Consider the following 17,566-nt stretch of genomic DNA (forward strand, 5'->3'; position numbering starts at 1 on the left):
ACTTCTTACATTTTAGCTCACCTGTAAGCTCCTTATGTAGTCACACTTGTTTCTTTAGGTGCTTCGTGTTGGAATTGTCTGCCTCTCTGCCTTCAATATGCCACCATTAAGAAATTCCCATCCATCTTGTGCTCTTTGAGCATTTCTGACCATGGGATTTCACACAGTAGTTCCTGAAGTTTTTAAGAAATCAGCCTTCTTAAAGTCCCAAGTGCATGTCTGACTACACTCAACTTCTCCATGCCCATGTTTAATGATACACTAGATCAGGGGTCAAAACCTTTTTCAGCTGTGGGCCAGTTCACCATCCCTCAGACCATGTGGGGGCCCGGATTATATTTTGAAAAAAATAAATGAATGAATGAATTCCTATGTCCCACAAATAACCCAGAGAGGCATTTTATATAAAAGGATACATTCTACTCATGTAAAAACACGCTGATTCCCGGACTGTCCGTGGGCCGGATTGAGAAGGCGATTGGGCCACATCCGGCCCATGGGCCTTAGGTTGCCTACTCTTGCACTAGATGATATGGTCACTTCCTACCAAGGTTCCCAGTTCTTCTACTTCATTAATCAGTTTCTTCCTGTTAGCAAGGACCAGGTTCAAGAGAGATGACCGCCTTGTTGCTTCTTCCACCTTCTGGGAAAAGAAATGGTCAGCGAGGCAATGAAGGAATGCATTGAATCTTACATTCTTGGGAAATTTTGAGCTCCAACAGATATCAGCGTAGTTGAAGTCTTTCCTTTTTGAATGTTTTGGAATCTGCTCTAGGAAGGCATCATTCAAGTCCTCAGTCCAGTTTCGAGGTCTACAGCAGACCCCCACAGTAAGGTTGTTTTTCTCTCCTACAATTTTTACCAATATGCTCTCTATCTGCATTTCATGCTCCAAGTCATGGATCTCTTCACAAAGATACACATCCTTTATTTATAATGGTACTCATCCCTTCCTGTTTGAGCTATTCTGAGCAGATTGTAACCCTCAGTTTATACATTCCAGTCATGAGTCACATCTCACTAGGTTTCAGTAATGCCTGTTAGGTGATATTTGTCATCCTGTATTAAGAGCTCAATTCATCTTGCTTGTTTCCCATATTCTGTGCATTTGTGTAGAGACAACTGAAACCATAAGTCATTTCTCTTCCCACTGCTTGTCCTTCTCCATGCAGAGTCACTTGCCATCACCACACAACTCTTCCTTCTCTGGGGAGCAGCAGGAATAGTAATGTACACTGTACCTTCCATAGCCACCTTGGTGTGTTCTCAGGTCTGCAACCATTGTACGTGTTCCTCTGGCTGAGAATCAGTGTCCATGGTGAGGCCAAGGAATCAATTAGCTTCAGAGACACATCATAGCTCCCGACATGCTGCTTTTTTGTGTGTGTTATGTTCCTCCAGAGGCTTGTCTCCTGCACTGGGCAATCTTCTCTCTCTCTCTCTCTCTCTCTCTCTCTCTCTCTCTCTCTCTCAAATATTTTTTATTGATTTTCTTTTCTCATAACAAATATCCAATATCATTATAAAACATTCATTTTCCATCCCCCCCCCCCCTGTTGACTTCCCTCAGCTTCCATTTCTGGTAATACATTCTGCTGTTTGTATATAATAATATGTTATCATATTCTTATTCTTCTTGTTCTCTATAAATTAAATTGTAAGTGTTTATTTAAATCCTGCCAACGAGTCCATGTGTTTTTTGTTTTGTTTCTGCAAATATATTGTAAAGGGTCCCTATTCTTTTTCAAAATCACTGTTGTCCTTTTCACGCAGTTTGTCCGTTAACTTTGCATAGTTCATCAACTTTTCTTGCCATTGTTCTTTTGATGGTATTTCTCTGGTCTTCCAGTTTTGTGCTATTAAAATTCATGCCACTGTTGTAGCATACATAAATAATGTGTGTTTTTCTTTTGGCAACTCTTGCCCTAAAATACCTAACAAAAAAGTTTCTGGTTTCTTTAAACAAATGTTATCTTAAACATTCCCCCCCCCCAATTCATTGTATATCATTTCCCATTTTAAAAAAATAATCTTGCAATCCCACCACATGTGGTAAAATGTACCTTCTTTACATCTCCAACAGTTCTTTTGTTCTGTTTTATACATTTTTGCCAGTTTTACTGGTGTGATGTACCACCTATACATCATTTTCATGTAATTCTCTTTCAACAATATGCAATCCGTAAATTTCAAATTCACTTTCCAAAGCCTTATCCAATCCTCAATTTGTATATTATGATGTAAATCCTGTGCCCATTTAATCATTACTGATTTGACTTCTTCATCTTTAGCTTCCTATAATATTCCAATAATATATTATACACCTTCTTTGGAATAATTTGGAATTATTGTCTATAATATCCTTTTGGAATTTGGAAACTGTGTAAGTGAATTCTCTCTTATTATCTTCTTTAAAGATTTAATTTAATTGCCTGTGGTGCAACCAACTCTGAAGATATTCCTTTATCTCATCACAGTCTTTCAGTTTTAACCTTCCTTCTTGTTCTGTTAGTAAATTTCTATATGTTGGCCATGTTCCTTTCATTGTTGACATTTTAAATGATAATGCTTCAATGGGTGATAGCCACTACGGAGTTTTTGATTCCAGTAATTCCTTGTATTTTTCCTACACCTTTATTAATGGCTTTCATATTATATGATTATGGAATCCTTTATGTACTTTTGCTTTCCCATACCACAAATATGCATGCCAAACAAATCTATTATCACATCCTTCCAACTCTATTGCCTCTTCTTTTTCCAATTTGATCCAATCCCAAATCCAAGTAAGACATGCTGCTTCATAATAAATTTTTAAATCTGGAAGGGAAAAGCCTCCTCTTTCTTTTAGCTCTGTATTTTGTGCTTTATCCTTGGCCTTTCCCCACTCCAAATAAATTTTGAAATGTATTTTTGCCATTTTTTTGAAGCAGGCATTATTATTTATAATCGGTGTTGTCTGAAAGAGGAACATTTTTGGCAGTACATTCATTTTAATTGCTGCAATTCTTCCTAAGAGGGAAAGATTCATCCTGTTCCATATTTCTAGATTCCTTTTTATTTCATTCCATTTTTTCATAATTATCTTTGTAGATATTAGGATTCTTTGTTGTTAACTATATTCCTAAGTATTTTACCTTTTTATGGATTTCTATGTCTATAGATTCAGATAACTCCTTCTTTTCTATTTCTTTAAGGTTTTTAACTAACAATTTAGTTTTGTTTTTGTTAAGTTTAAAATCTGCCACCTGTCCAAACTTTTGAATTTTTTCTATTACTCTAGGGGGAGAATTTTGGGGGGTCTTCTACAGTGATTACCAAATCATCTGCAAGAGCTTTCAATTTATGCTCATTTTTCTTTATTCTTATTCCTGCCACATTTTTATCAGCTCTAATATTTCTTGCTAAAACCTCCAGGACCAGAATGAACAAGAGCAGTGATAATGGACATCCTTGTCTGGTGCCTTTTTGTATTTTACATTGATTTGTTATCACCTGATGAATGATTAATTTTGCATTCTGTTCTGAATATATGGCTTGGATTCCCCTATTAAAATTTTCTCCGAATTCCATTTCTCCAATAACTTTTTTCATAAAGTTCCAATAAACATTATCAAATGCTTTTTCTGCATCTATAAACATCAATGCAGCTTGCTTTTCATTTCAAACTTCCAGGTATTCTATTATGTTTAAAATATTCCTAATACTGTCTTTCATTTGTCTACCTGGAAGAAATCCTGCTTGATCTTGATGTATATATTCTTCCAAAAAAATTTCATTCTGTTGGCTAGAATATAAGCAAACAATTTATAATCATTATTTAGTAATGAAATGGGCCTATAATTTTTTACTAAAGTTATATCTGAATCTTGTTTTGGGATTAATGTTATGTACACCTCTTTCCATGTTTCTGGGACTTCCCTTGTTTTTAAAATATCATTCATCATATCCTTTAAGGGAATCACAAGCTGTTCATTTAATTTTTTTTATAATATTTTGCTGAGATTCCATCTGGTCCTGGAGATTTACCTGTCTTTTTGCATTTAATAATATCAGCTTTTCTTCTTTTATTTTTGGAAGGATACTTCTTTTTATAAATTCTGCCACCAGCATCTTCTTTTCAGATTTTTTTTTGTATAAATCAGTAAAATATTTAATAAAGGCTTCCCTTATTCCCTTATTTATCTGTGACTTTGCCGTTAGATTTTATCTTATTTATATGATTTTTTTGGCTTACTTTTCCTTATTTGCCATGCCAGCAGTCTCCCTGGCTTGTTGGCATGTTCAAAATACCTTTGTTTCATCCTTTAATTTGCCACCCTATTTCCTCATTAATCAACATTGAATATTGTGTTTGTAATAATTTAATTGCCTGCTTAACTGTCTCCTTATTTGTTTTTTTATTAATTCTTTTTCTTTCTCTAATATTTCACCCAGAATTTCCTTTTTTCTCTTTTCACTTAATTTCTTCTTGATTGAGTTTTGTTGAATAAACAGTCCTCTCATAACTGCCTCACTGGCATCCCATACTGTTTGCAGCTTGGTTCCATTATTAAGATTTAATTCAAAATAAACTCCCAATGCCTTTTTTTTTTGCAATTTCTAGAAAAAATATTCAAAACAAAATAAAAATAAAAATTCCTTCCAGTAGCACCTTAGAGATCAACTACGTTTGTTCTTAGTATGAGCTTTCGTGTGCATGCACTTCCCCTACGGGTCCGTAATAGCCCGAAACGGTCGTCTATTGACGAGACAACCCATTTTGTGCCACCATTCCACTCCGCAGACAGACCGGAAGTCCAATCTTCCTTCTCCTTAGGGACAACTTACTTTAATGACCAGGGACAAAGACTGCTGTCAGCTTGGAGGTAGGCTCAGAATGCCAGACCCATTTATTCCCAAACCTTCAGCATTGTTGCTGTGGGTTTTTTTTTTCCTTCAAGTTGCTGGCTGCTGCTCTAATACTAATTATACCCACCACAGTCCTTCATATTGGTGGAGAATCAGCAATGAATAAAGTTGAAAGATTTCTTTTGTTGGGGATGAAGTGGGGAGGGGGGGAAGGGACGAGAAGAGAATAACTGCTGCCCATAAGCCCTCCTGTAATTTCTCCAGCAGGGGTCTGTGGGAAGGAGAAAGGGGGGCAGGAATCATCCCAAAAGCAGGAACAGTGTGTGAGTCTATATATTAAAAGTCTCTGATAGGTGTCCTGGTGCTCTTTCTACTTCAGGGAAAGAGGAGACTGAGAGATGGTAGCCATCCTCAGATATCTCAAGGGCTGTCACATGTAAGATGGAGCAAGGTTGTTTTCTGCTGCTCCAGAGGATAGGACCGAAACCAATTGATTCAAGTTTCAAGAAAGGAGAATCTGATTAAACATCAGGAAGAACTGGAAGGTGGTGGATTCTCCTTTCTTGGAGGTTTTAAAGCAGAGGTTGGATGGCCACCTCTCACAAATACTTTAGTTGAGATTCCTGCATTGCAGGGGGTTGGACTAGATGGCCATTGGTATCCCTTCCAACTCTATAATTCTGTGATTCTGTGATCTGAAGGAAGATTAATTTGACTCCTTCCTCCCCCTGCTTGAATGCAAGAAAACATTTTTGCTTAATGATGAACTGAGAATTTCTTAGTGCATTTAACAAGGCATTCAGTGCATTTAACAAGGCACTTTCTATTATCACTTGATTGCACTCCCCAAGAAATTAAAAACACCAAACGTCATTTTAGAGTTTTCTATGCTGACGACGAGACCTGCAGAATTGATAATGAAGACAGTTATTTAATTGGGGGAGGGAGAAGGTTATGCTTTGAATCAACCTCAGAAGGGCTTCAAATGCATTTTTTTTGAAGGGTGGGGAGAAGTCTCCTAGGACTAACATGGAGAATAGTTAACAATTTGTACCTCTTGGAATTTATATCAGAAAAATTACTCCAGGGGGATAAATTATATGATTGTAATGTTAATAATGTTTATGTGATTTTGTTCTTGAATTGTTAATTTGATTGTAAACCACTTTGGGGCTTCCTTAGCAGGAAGAGATAGACAAATTTAATAAACCTAAAACTAAAGCAATAAGTATGCTGTTATGTACATTATAACATGTCTAGGACTTCTGTTCCTTGAGGGGGAACTTTCAAGCTGCAGATTCTCTCAAGATGAAAATGCCATTGATAGGATTTGTTTGCTAAGCGTCACTTCAGCTGGCCCAGCGGCCCCCTGCTCGGGCAGGCAGGCTGGGTGGCACAGCCCTGCTTGGCTCAAGGGCAGGGGGACTTGGACTCTGGAAGTGTTGGTGGCTTGCTCATCCCGGTCACCAGCAACCTTTGCTACATTGCTGCTACAATATACTTTTTGAGGTCAGGCGACCAGAACTCTACACAGTATTCCAGATGTGGTCACAGCATAGATATGCACTATTGACAAATAAGTGAACTGTTCCAACCTTGCTGCAGCTAGTAGAAAATTTGTCAGTGTTTTAGTGCACATTCCCCATAATGTATATCCCTTTGCAAGCAATTTCCCTTAACAGAATGCAATTTTGTATGTTATGTTCACTCACACATTTATTTTTTAATGCATGCTTTACCTTAATACATGCATTTCTGTCTATATGGAGAACTACATCATAAAATTCAGAACTGCATATTTCAAAGGATGGCTGCCTTTTGGTTTGTCCATTGTTTTGGCAAGTGCAAATTAGGTAGTTTTGCATTAAAATGCAACCCAAACGAAACCTCTCCCCCACCCCTACTTTTGTGTAGGGCTCAGTATGCTAAAGATGGGAGGGGAGACACCCACAAGAGGGCTGCACCCCATATTGAGCTCTGGAGCAAAATACGAACAAAAAAAACCCATGCTTGATGAAGCTAAGGCTGTATTCAACCCGACATACACACATTCTGAGCTATACTCTTCTACATGGAAACTTGAAAATGGGTGAAACAGGCATTTCAACCCAAACCTTCTGACTTTTCACTTTGCTGGTCAAACAGACACAACCTTGCCTCTCTGACCCATCCACACTAGGCACAGAGCCGATGTGCTGGCCAAGCAGGTAAGCATTGAGCATTCTGCAGTGATGCAGAGAGTCCAGTTAACCTATGAGCTGCTCCACTGAGTGAGGCCATCAAGCACCTGCTGCCTTTCTTGTAAGGCTGCGGGAAATTATGTCCCACCTGCTAGCAAAGGGAGGCCATAACCTCTTTCCTGATTACCGTATTTATCCTGTGGCTGGAGATCAGCCAGGTGTTGGGCATCTGCTCAGCACTGCCTCTCTGGAAAAGTTGCAGAGCTAGGCTCTTCCAAAGGCTTTTTGCGCTCTCCAGAACGTAGGCTTTTCTGCAGGCTAACTTGCAGGAGGTTGGGGTGCAGGAGCTGGTGATTGCAGGGGTGGGAGGAGGGCAGGCAGCGCTAGCAGCCCTATGTTGGATTTTCTTCACCAACCAAGTTTGCGCAGCGACTGGGGCGATGGAATAAAAACTTGCCCACAATATCTTTGCTTATCTTTTATTTTTTAAATAATAATCAAACAGCTGCAACTCACCACTCTACACCTGCCAGTACCATACAATGCATTTAGTCAACTTAAATACAGTTTTCAAAATAATCAATTACCCTATCACATCGCTACATTCAGTGCAGCAGGTAAACTTCCCCCTGCTAAAAATATCTTAAATTGTTAAGATACTACAGGTGTGTTGAATTGTCAAGAGCTCACAGATGTGCTGCCATGCAGGTTATAATTACAAACACACACCTCTGAGTAGCACCATTGACCACATCAACATTAAGAAAACCCAACCCCTTAATGGTGTAAGAGAGTGGAGGCTGGTTCCTTAGGATGAATGGGGCACTGCCCATTCTAGTCTGCCTTCAGTGTTATCACCCCTTAGCTGCCTGGCTGCTTGCAACCATCCCAGATGGCACCTGCTGCTAGCTTCCTTCTCCTCAGTATACCTGTTACCCTTGTACTGTAGAACTCTTCAGGGAGGAAGGAGGGGACAAAACGAGATTTAGTTGGCTCTTCCTGTCACTGGTTCCTGCTACACCTGTTGAAAGAACCTATGACGATTCTGCTGTCTAGTCCAGCATCCTGTTCTAATGAGGCCAAGTAGATGCCTGTGGGGATCCTGCAAGCTGGACCTGAGCAGCCCCCAAAAATGTGACGCACAACTTCTCTTTCCTGCTCACAGTTGTCAGTCTTCTGTTGATGCCATCAGCAAACATGGACACCCTACTGTTCAACATCCCCACATCCTTAGAACTTCTGTTGCTCAGGGACTCTGGGACCAAGAGCATGACACCCCCCCCCCCCACTTCCTCTACCATTACTTACAGTGTACCAGGCTAAAGGGAAGGTACATTTTGCCTTGACTCTGCTTTTGTCACAGCGGCCTTTCTATGTGATCATAGCACACCCCCTAAGACAGTGGTGTCCAAACTTTTTTCAAAGAGGGCCAGATTTGATGAAGTGAAGGGTCATGAGGGCCGACCAAAGGGCCGAAAAACTTTTTTTAGGATTGAAGTTGTTGAGGTTTTTTGGGGATTTTACCCCAGGAAATAAACTGCCATGGAGCCTGAATTAAACTGACTGGCGGGCCAGATTAGGCCCCCCAAATAGACTTGGACATGCCTGCCCTAAGTAGACAAGAGTGTGGCCAAATCAATTGAAATGAATCCGGAGCAGGCAACCGCCCTTCCAGGTGTGGAGGTCATTAACTGGTTGACAATCTGTCTCAATTATGTTCTCTCTGGTTCCATAAAAAATGTGTAGTGTTAAAAAACATGCATTTTTAAAAAATGTGTATGATTTCATAATATCACATATTCTTATGCAAAAAGCCAATTATGGCTTCAGAAGTGTTGTATACACTTCTTAGGTGCACTTAGTAACCATTATATTTTCAGCTGTGCATCGGATTACAGGAAGGAAAATAATAATATATAAGCTTGGATACTGAACTGGGATTTTACATTCCAATGATTAACAAAGAGATTCTGGTTTTCGGCAATGTTTTCTTGGGCACGTCCTTCAGGCTTGCTTTTAAGAGTGTTGGCAGTGATTCCCATATCCCATCCGTTTTTAAATTGTCACGAAACATCAGCTGCTTTTCTGATTTTTAAAACTTTTTAAAATTTCACATTATTTTTATCTTCTGTCCTAAGCTGCTTTCGGTGGGCATTTACTTAAAGTATTTTAAATAACAGCGTTGCCTATTTTCAATATTGTCTTGTTTAATCTATTTTTTAAAAAATGTTTTCCGATAACTGTGGGTCTGCTGCTTCCAAGACTCTTCCTGCTGCAATTAAGCTCCATTTCTCGGGCGATGGAGGCCTTTTCTCCTTCATGGTTCCGGGATTTAAAACGAAATGAAGCTTGCCCTTGCAAGGGCCATTTTAATTTGTTTTACTTAGAGCAGCTCCTTGACTAATGTGCCTCCATAATTGCAGTTCCACAAAGGTTGCCTTCTCTGCCTTTGGAAGCTCAGGCTCTGGGAGGAAGGCCTTGCTTGGTCTACCTTTGCCAACCCAATACTCTCCATACCTTTGGGACTACAATTCCCATCAGCCCCACCAGGAGCCTGGTCCAGTTCCATACCTTCCAAGTGTCCCAATTTTGTGGAACTACATCCTGGTTTCTGATTTGATCCTGGAATGCCCCTACTTCCCCCACCAGAGCTGCTGCCACTGAGCTCAGGAAGGAGGAGGAGGAACTGGTGCTTGTCCTGACACGGCAACGGCAGCGGCACAAGGGAGCATCCTCCTTCCAGCTTCCTCCCTAGGGCAGCTCATGGTGGCTGCTGGAGAACAGGTGAAGAAGAGGAGAGGCTGGAGGAAGCATGCTGGCTCTGAGGGGCAGGCAGAGGGAAGGGCCACCCTGGGCCGGAAGGAAGGGGGAGCGAAGTGGTGCTCAAGGAGTCTTGATTTTTTGTTTTTGTTTCTTTTAAAATGCTTTGTGTGTCCACATCTAATCTTGCCCCTTTTGCAATGTATTTATTGGTGCATGTTTTTCTTTTAGCAAATCTACCAAAGAATAAAACAAAACAAAACTGGGATTAAGGGGTTTTCTCAGGATGTCCGCTGTGTCCTGTTGGTGTCATGGTGGTAGCGCTCGCCCTTCTTCTGATAGGAAATGCTCTGTGGGGGGTGGGGAGGGGGTGGGAACACACAAAAATGTGGGGGTCAAGGAGGGTCAGTTGGGGGCGAGTGAGAAATGTTCCTATTTTCATCTGAGGAATGTTGGAGGCAGGGCTTTTTTTCAGCTGCATTTTGTGGGAACCCAGTTCCGGCACCTCGCAGGTGGGCATCTTTTTCATTCTAAGAGAACAAAGGAGGTGGTCATGGTGAGTTCCTGCACCTCTTTTTCTAGAAAAACAACACTGGTTGGAGAGTATGCAATTCGCAAGCTGGTAGCAACAGGCCTAGGCTTTGCTCCTCCACCAGCTCTGGGAAAGGTGTCTGCTCTGAATCACGCTGGGCAGATGCAGAGCTTGGGAACTGCAGGGCCATATCTGCCACCCTTGTGGATCTTGCTGCCTGAGGTGGCCACCTCACATTGCCTCATGGGTGGCCGGCCCTTACTGACTGGCAGTGGCTCTCTGGTGTTTCATGCCTGGGGTGTCTCCCAGCCATACCTGGTGATGCTGGGGATTGAACCCTGGGCCTTCTGCATGCAAGGCAGACGCTCTACCACTGAGCTATGGCCACTGTGGGAAGCAGGCTGCTGGGCTAGAGGGACCTTTTGAGGTGAGGCACCATTTTGTGGTTCACCTCAGGTGCCAATATGTCTTGGGCCAGCCCTGGGAATCTTGAAAGGGGAATTGAGGACAGGCAGTGTTGTGTGTGTGAAGGGTGTCTCTATGGTGGCAGGAGGACTCCACTTCTGGGGCACATGGCTTGGCTGAGCTTCCCCTTTGCAAAAAATACGGGGGCACTCTGAGGTGAGAATCAATTATCTGCTGAGCGTTGGAGCTATTCCAGTTCCCTGGCAAATGTTTCAGGCAATTAGAACCTATTTTGGTTCCTAGAAAAGCAATTTCTTACATACCAGCCTGCTCTATTAGAAGCACTTCAGTGCTAATTGAAAATATCTTTTGTAATAAATACTCGTGGAAACTTGTATGTGCTGCAGCAGCGCAGGACATTTTCTGCAGCTTCCCACCCACCCTCCTTATCATCTTAGCATCCTCCGTTGAAAAATCAAAATGAAAACGTGAGCAGGATTCGAAATATGAGTACCAGCTTAGAAATATTAAAATGAATAAATATAGAGATTAAGAACCAAAGACATGCAGCATTTAAGGGAAAACAACATAGGACATCATGGAAGAGTTGATGGGAGGTCACAAGAGGAGTTCTGTAGACAAAAGGGTAAAATTTGAAAATTCAATAAATAAAAGTTGGAGGAGATGGAGAACAAGTCTAGTACCCACTAAGGAAGAATGGCAGCGTAAAATGTTTGGGTATGCTGATGTGGCTGGTCTGACGAACGGGATAAGAGAAAAGGAAGATGAAGAATGGACAATGTTTATTGACTATTTCACGAACCAGTATAGACATATACATAGCTTAGCAGGTCTCGAGTAAATCCAGCAGAGTTGAAATAGATAATTTAATAGATAACAAACTGGATGATTAAAAAGACGTGGGTTACGCAGAGTAGTGGAAAAGCAAAGGAACTAGGAAAAGGGTGGAAGGGAAGTCATATGGTATATGTATGCATGCTGTATTTGGTATGAAGTTGTAAGTGGGGCAGGGGGAGGGGAGGGGAGGGGGGTTAAATATTCTTGTTTTTGAAAATGCATTTAAAAAAAAAAGAAAAATCAAAATGTGTATTCCTTACTTTGCAAGGTCATTTATCCATCTGATTTGCTGGATGTGGGGCATGTTCAGACAAATAATGAGCTCTTCTCATTAGCTCCCAGCTCTTTTATTTAGAAAATTATATAATCTTATTGTGCCATTGAACACAAAGGGAGTAGATGTGAAATATACTCAGAGTCCTGCAGTGATCTCATGCTCTTTATTGCAGCTTGTAAAACAGTGATTGAATTTCCCCCAAACCTCAGGCGGTTGTATTCTATGATCCTACCAGCATAATAGGCTGATTAGCTTTCTCCTGGGGTCTGATTGGGCTGCTGCCGCAAGCCAATCAGTTGTTGCATTCTAGGATCCTACTTGCCTATTCTAGGATGCAAGCTTAGTACATAACAAGAAGTGATTCATGAGTATGGAGCCTCCCTGTTCAAAGCCAATGGATCTCTGAATAACAGCTGCTAGGTTGAAACAGCTGGAGAGAACTCTTTACCTTCTTGCCCTGGCCATCGACTTCTTAGAGGCATCTGGTTGGCCAATGTAGAAAGCAGGAGGCTAGACCGGAGGGGCCTGTTGATCTGCCTGCAAGGATCCATACATAACTCAAGTTAGAACATTCACTTTGTTTGCAAAAGCTCCCAGCTTTAATTCCCAGTATCTCCAGCTAGGATGGGGGAAAGATTCTGGTTTGACAGTGGAACGGACTACCTTAGAAGGTGATGGGACTCTCCTTCACTGGAGGTATTTAAACAGAGATTGGCTGGCCACCTGCCAGGGATCCTTTAGCTGTGATTCCTGCATTGCAGAGGGTTGGGCTGGATGACCTTTGGGGTCCCTTCCAACTTTACAGCTGTGTGGTTCATTGCCTGGCATATTGTAACTGGCCTCCTTTAGCCAAATCCTACTGAATTGTAGCTTTCCAGTTCATTGTTTTAGGAACATGGGAGCATCTAGCTCAGTATTGTTGACTCTGACTGGCAGTAGCAGCTACCTGGAAATCTGTCTCAGTCCTACCTGGTGATGCCACTGGGGACTGAACCTAGGACAAAGCAGTTGCTTTGCCATTGAGCTGTGTCCCTTCGCATGGCATTTAGCCTCAAGGGTGCAGTCTTTGGTGCAGAGCACCAAAATCAAAGCGCCTTTTGCCTTCAAGGTCCTTGACAACACCTGGAATCGTAACACTCAGGCATGGATGCTTCTGTGGGTAGGATGACACTGCCCTTCACCCCTCAGGACCATAGCTCAGTGATAGAGCAACTGCTTTGCATGCAGTTCAAGGTCCAATGTCAATCCCTAGCGTATCCAGATATAGCAGGGAAGGTCTCAACTCTCAGTGTATGGGCAGCTGCTGCCAGTCAGTGCAGACAATACTGAGCTAGATGGACCAATGACCCAGCTCTGTATAAGGCAGCTTCCTACATTCCAGAGTGATCCAAGCATTCACCTTGAAACTTGCTCTGATACTTGCTCTACAGAACACAAGGCCTCCTAGCAGACAGAACACCACAGACTCCAAAAAAGTTTGAACGTGACTGCCTGAAACCCTTTCACAGAGGCCTTGGAGAAGCTTGCAAATGGTGGAAAGAAAGAAAGATTTTTTATTTTTATTTTTACTTTGCACTGGTAGATTTGTCATCTATGTTATCCTGATAGAAACGAGGGTATGCATGAAGGCAATCAACTATGAGATGCACAGATCGTTTCCATCCCTGACAGCCCTCTATTCATAACTGAAAATAGAAGGAAATAATTAGTAATCAGAGGGGGGAGCTTAATCTTTTAATTTTCCAGCTGTTGTGTTGATGGGCCCTGAGCTTGAATTGGAGGCGCAGATCCATCAATGCAAAGGAAATAAAAATAATGCAGCATTGCACACAAAGGGAGGTGGAAACGGATGTGCTCTCTGCTTCACTGCCATTTATCTAAATGCAACGCAGGCTCTAAAAACCTGTCAGATTGGCAGGGTTTATTGCAGGCATGGAGAGCTTGACAGGAGAAGGCACAGCCTCAGTAGTAATGGATGCTCAGAGGCTAGAGAGATGCCACAAACGGGGAGGAATTGGCTCCATCTGCTTTCCTCAGTGCCTGTTTTGATGGTTCCAAATGTGTTTGCAGATCAGAACATAAGTCCTGATTGGATGATGTACTTCTCTGCAATGCAGTTTCAGTGTGCAGAAGTAGAAATGTTGTGCTTAAAAGTGCATAGTTTACGGGAAAAAGCATCAAAAATATTTCCCCCAGCTCTGTACAGGGTCTTGAATGATCAAAGTACTCTCTGGTAACAACACCAGCATTGACAAATGCAAAAGTGATGTCCAAGGCCCATCCAGGTCAATGCCGAGGTAATAAGGAAAGGGGTAAAGTCAAGGTCAAGGTCAGGAACAGGGGTGCAGTTAAGAGATGAGGTCAATGCAGTGGAGTCAAAGGACATGTCCAATAGGTGCAATTTAGTCAAGGTTTGAAGCCAGCACATAGATGGTGTTCCAGCAGCTCTTCTAGCCTAGCACTGGAGTTTTTTAGTTGGAGCTTCTAGAATCACACCATGACCTTGTCTGACTTGTCAGCAGCACTCCTCCAGAGGAGGATCTTACTCCTGAGGAGACCTTGACTCCTTGCCTGCCAGCCAGGTTTTTTTTTTAAACTTGATTTTGAACATGGTTCTTTTTTATACAGACTCCCCCCCCCTCTCTCACACACACACACTTCTTTTTGTTAGGATCTTCAAACTGCTTAGAGATTTATGTTGAAATATGACTAAGTAAATGAAACGTATAATGAACCAGCCCCTGATGGAGCATTCTGTACTGGTTGGGATGGATAGGAGCTGTGTTCCAAAACATCTTGAGGGCACAAAGTTGAGAAAGGCAGTTTTAATAATAATAATAACAATTTATTTGACCGTCAGTCAGAACACAATCATTATCCATACAAATTTTAAAACCTGAGACAACTCAGAGGGGTTTACACTAAAACATACACTAAAAGTTATTAATAATAATAATAACAAAACATATACACTTTCCTCAACTCGATTGCAAATATTCTTGGGGTGGCTGACAATAGCACTAAAACCATCTATACAAAAGGTTCTGTTTGCAGTTCAGCAAGCTCACCCCAGTAGCAACCATCCAACTCCCACTAACAGCTAAAGAAACATAAACGGAGGAGTACAAAGATTTATGGAGGATGAGACTATTAACGGCTACTCACCATGATGGCTGCATTCTACCTCCATTGCTGGAGGTAGGAAGGCCAGCCCTTTTGTGAGGTGAGGTGAAGCAATTTGCCTTGTGCAGCAGACCCGACCCAATCCCCTACCCACTCCGCCCCTGCTGCGCCCCTGCCAGCCCTGCCACAGTGTTGCCTGTGGCCCCACTGCTGCACCCACAACACCCTTGCTCTCACCACTAACATTGCGCCCTCACTGCTGCATTGTGGTGGCAATGTAAGTGCAGCTGTAAGTGAGAGTCCAGCTGCGGTGATAGAGTGGGCAGCAAACGTCCTGGGATGGAGGGTGATCCAGTCTCCATGGGTCTTTTGTCTCATCCCCAACTCTAGGTGTGACTTATTGTTTAGGTCAGTGGTTTTCAACCTGTGTGCCGTGGCACCTTGAATGATGGTCAGGGGTGCTGGGGCCAACCCTGGCCTCTGTCCCTCTTTCCTTTTCTCCCTCCTCTGATGCCCTCTCAAGTCTCTGCTTCCCAAAGGCTTGCACAGGTGTTTGTTGTAGCAGCCCTGGCTACAAGCTCCCCAGGCGAATGGTGCCTCTGGGGCTGGCCAGGGGGTGCTGGTTGCCAGGAGCTGAAGTGGCCTCGGAGTAAGCAAGGAAGTGGGCGAGGGAGCCCAGCCAGCCAGTCCGCCAGGCCTTGCTGTTGAGAATGGACAGACAAGTCCCAGGGCCCTGTGGGGCAGTGTGAGGAGGCACCTCTCTTTGGAGGGGGGGGGATGGCAGCAGTGGCTGCCCAGAGGACTCCCAAGGAGAGGGGAGAGGAGAGGAGGCTGAGGGAACACTCCACCAGATAGGGTGTTCGAAAGAGGGTGAGGAGCTGCCAGCTCTGCAGGGAAGGGGTGACATAACTGGGCTCCTGGGAGCCACAGAAATAATGTAGTTGGTCAAAGAAGCTGTGGGACTCAAAAAGATTGAAAATCTCTGGTTTAGGTAGTTCTGAATGCCGATGTTTCTCTGCGTTCTAAGGTAGTTAAATAACAAACAAAACAAAACCCACCTCTCCTGCTTGATTAAGTAAAGGTGGCTCTTTAAGGGATTGCAAGCTTTTTGATTCAAGTGCTGCAGAACACTTTCTAGGACTCCGCTGCCAGACATGAAGCAACAGCAGCTTTGCACACATCCCCATTCAAATGCCTGTTTTTTGTTTGTTTTTTATTAAAGATTTTCTTGATTTACGAAAGTGTGTGCAATGTCTCTCTCGTATTTTTTTCATGTAACATTTTTACAAATCAGTTTGGGTTGTTGAGACATTAGGGAGAAAAGGGGGAAAGGAGGTGGGTGTGATGGGGGAATGGGTGAGGTGGGGTGACGATGTTTCTATTTTCCTTAATATGAGTAGGGTTTGGTGTCAGCGTTGTTTGTGTAGGTTCTCTGTTGTTTGCTTGTGCTCCTTTGGCGGTGAGAAAGGTCGGGGTTGGCGTAGAGTGTGATTGTGCATTTGTGGTTGGCTGTGGTGATCTTTGGTTTCCTGTGTGAGTGGGGTAGGTGGGTGTTTTTGGTCAGGTTAGCCATATTGATTTGTATGTTGTCGGTAGATTTTTGTCATTGTCTTGTTGGGTTGTGTGTGTGATGAAGGGGAACCATACCGGGGTGAAGGTGTCTTCTTCTGTTTGTCCCATTGTCAGTTTCAGGTTACTGGTTAGTTTTTCTAGTAGGGCTGTTTCCCATACTACTTGGTACCATTGGTCCATGTTTGCTCCTGTCAGGTCTTTCCAGTGTCTGGTTATGATGTTTCTGGCTGCTGAGAGTAGATGAATTATGAGTTCTTTGTGGTGTGAGTGGGCATTATTGTCTTGGAAGATGTTTAGTAAGACCAATTCTGGGGTGGTTTCTAGCACTTGCTTGGTTATTTTACATATTTCATAAAAAAAACAAAGCGAAGCTACAGGATGCATGATTGTACAGTATTCCTTTCTAGTAATGCAGCAAGGGCAGCTCTCACTCGCGTTTGCCACTAGGGGGCAGCCATCGGCTAATCTCTAAATAAAAGGACCCCTGGATGGTTAAATCCACTCAAAGGCGACTACAGGGTTGCGGCGCTCATCTCGCTTTCAGGCTCAGGGAGCCAGCATATGTCCACAGACAGCTTTCTGGGTCACGTGGCCAGCAGGACTAGACTGCCTCTGGCGCAACGGAACACTGGAACACCATGGCAGAAACGAGAGCGCACAGAAACACTGTTTACCTTCCCCGCCAGAGTGGAACCTATTTATCTGCTTGCACTGGCATGCTTTTGAACTGCTAGGTAGGCAGGAGCAGGGACCGAGCAACGGGAGCTCACCCTGTTGTGGGGATTTGAACCACCGACCTTCTGATTGGCAAGCCCAAGAGGCTCAGTCCTTTAGACCACAGCACCACCCACATCCCTAATCCACATACCTTTACCTTTAATCTCTAAATATACCTGGTAGGAACCACCCGTGCTCTTTGGAAAAGGGCAGAAATTTCTCAAAAGACAGTTCCCCTCCTGGGAAAATTAACTGGATTCCACCTACCCCTACTCAAGACGCTTCCTAACA

The sequence above is a fragment of the Lacerta agilis genome, chromosome Z (assembly GCF_009819535.1).
Source record: "Lacerta agilis isolate rLacAgi1 chromosome Z, rLacAgi1.pri, whole genome shotgun sequence".
NCBI classification, from domain to species: domain Eukaryota; kingdom Metazoa; phylum Chordata; class Lepidosauria; order Squamata; family Lacertidae; genus Lacerta; species Lacerta agilis.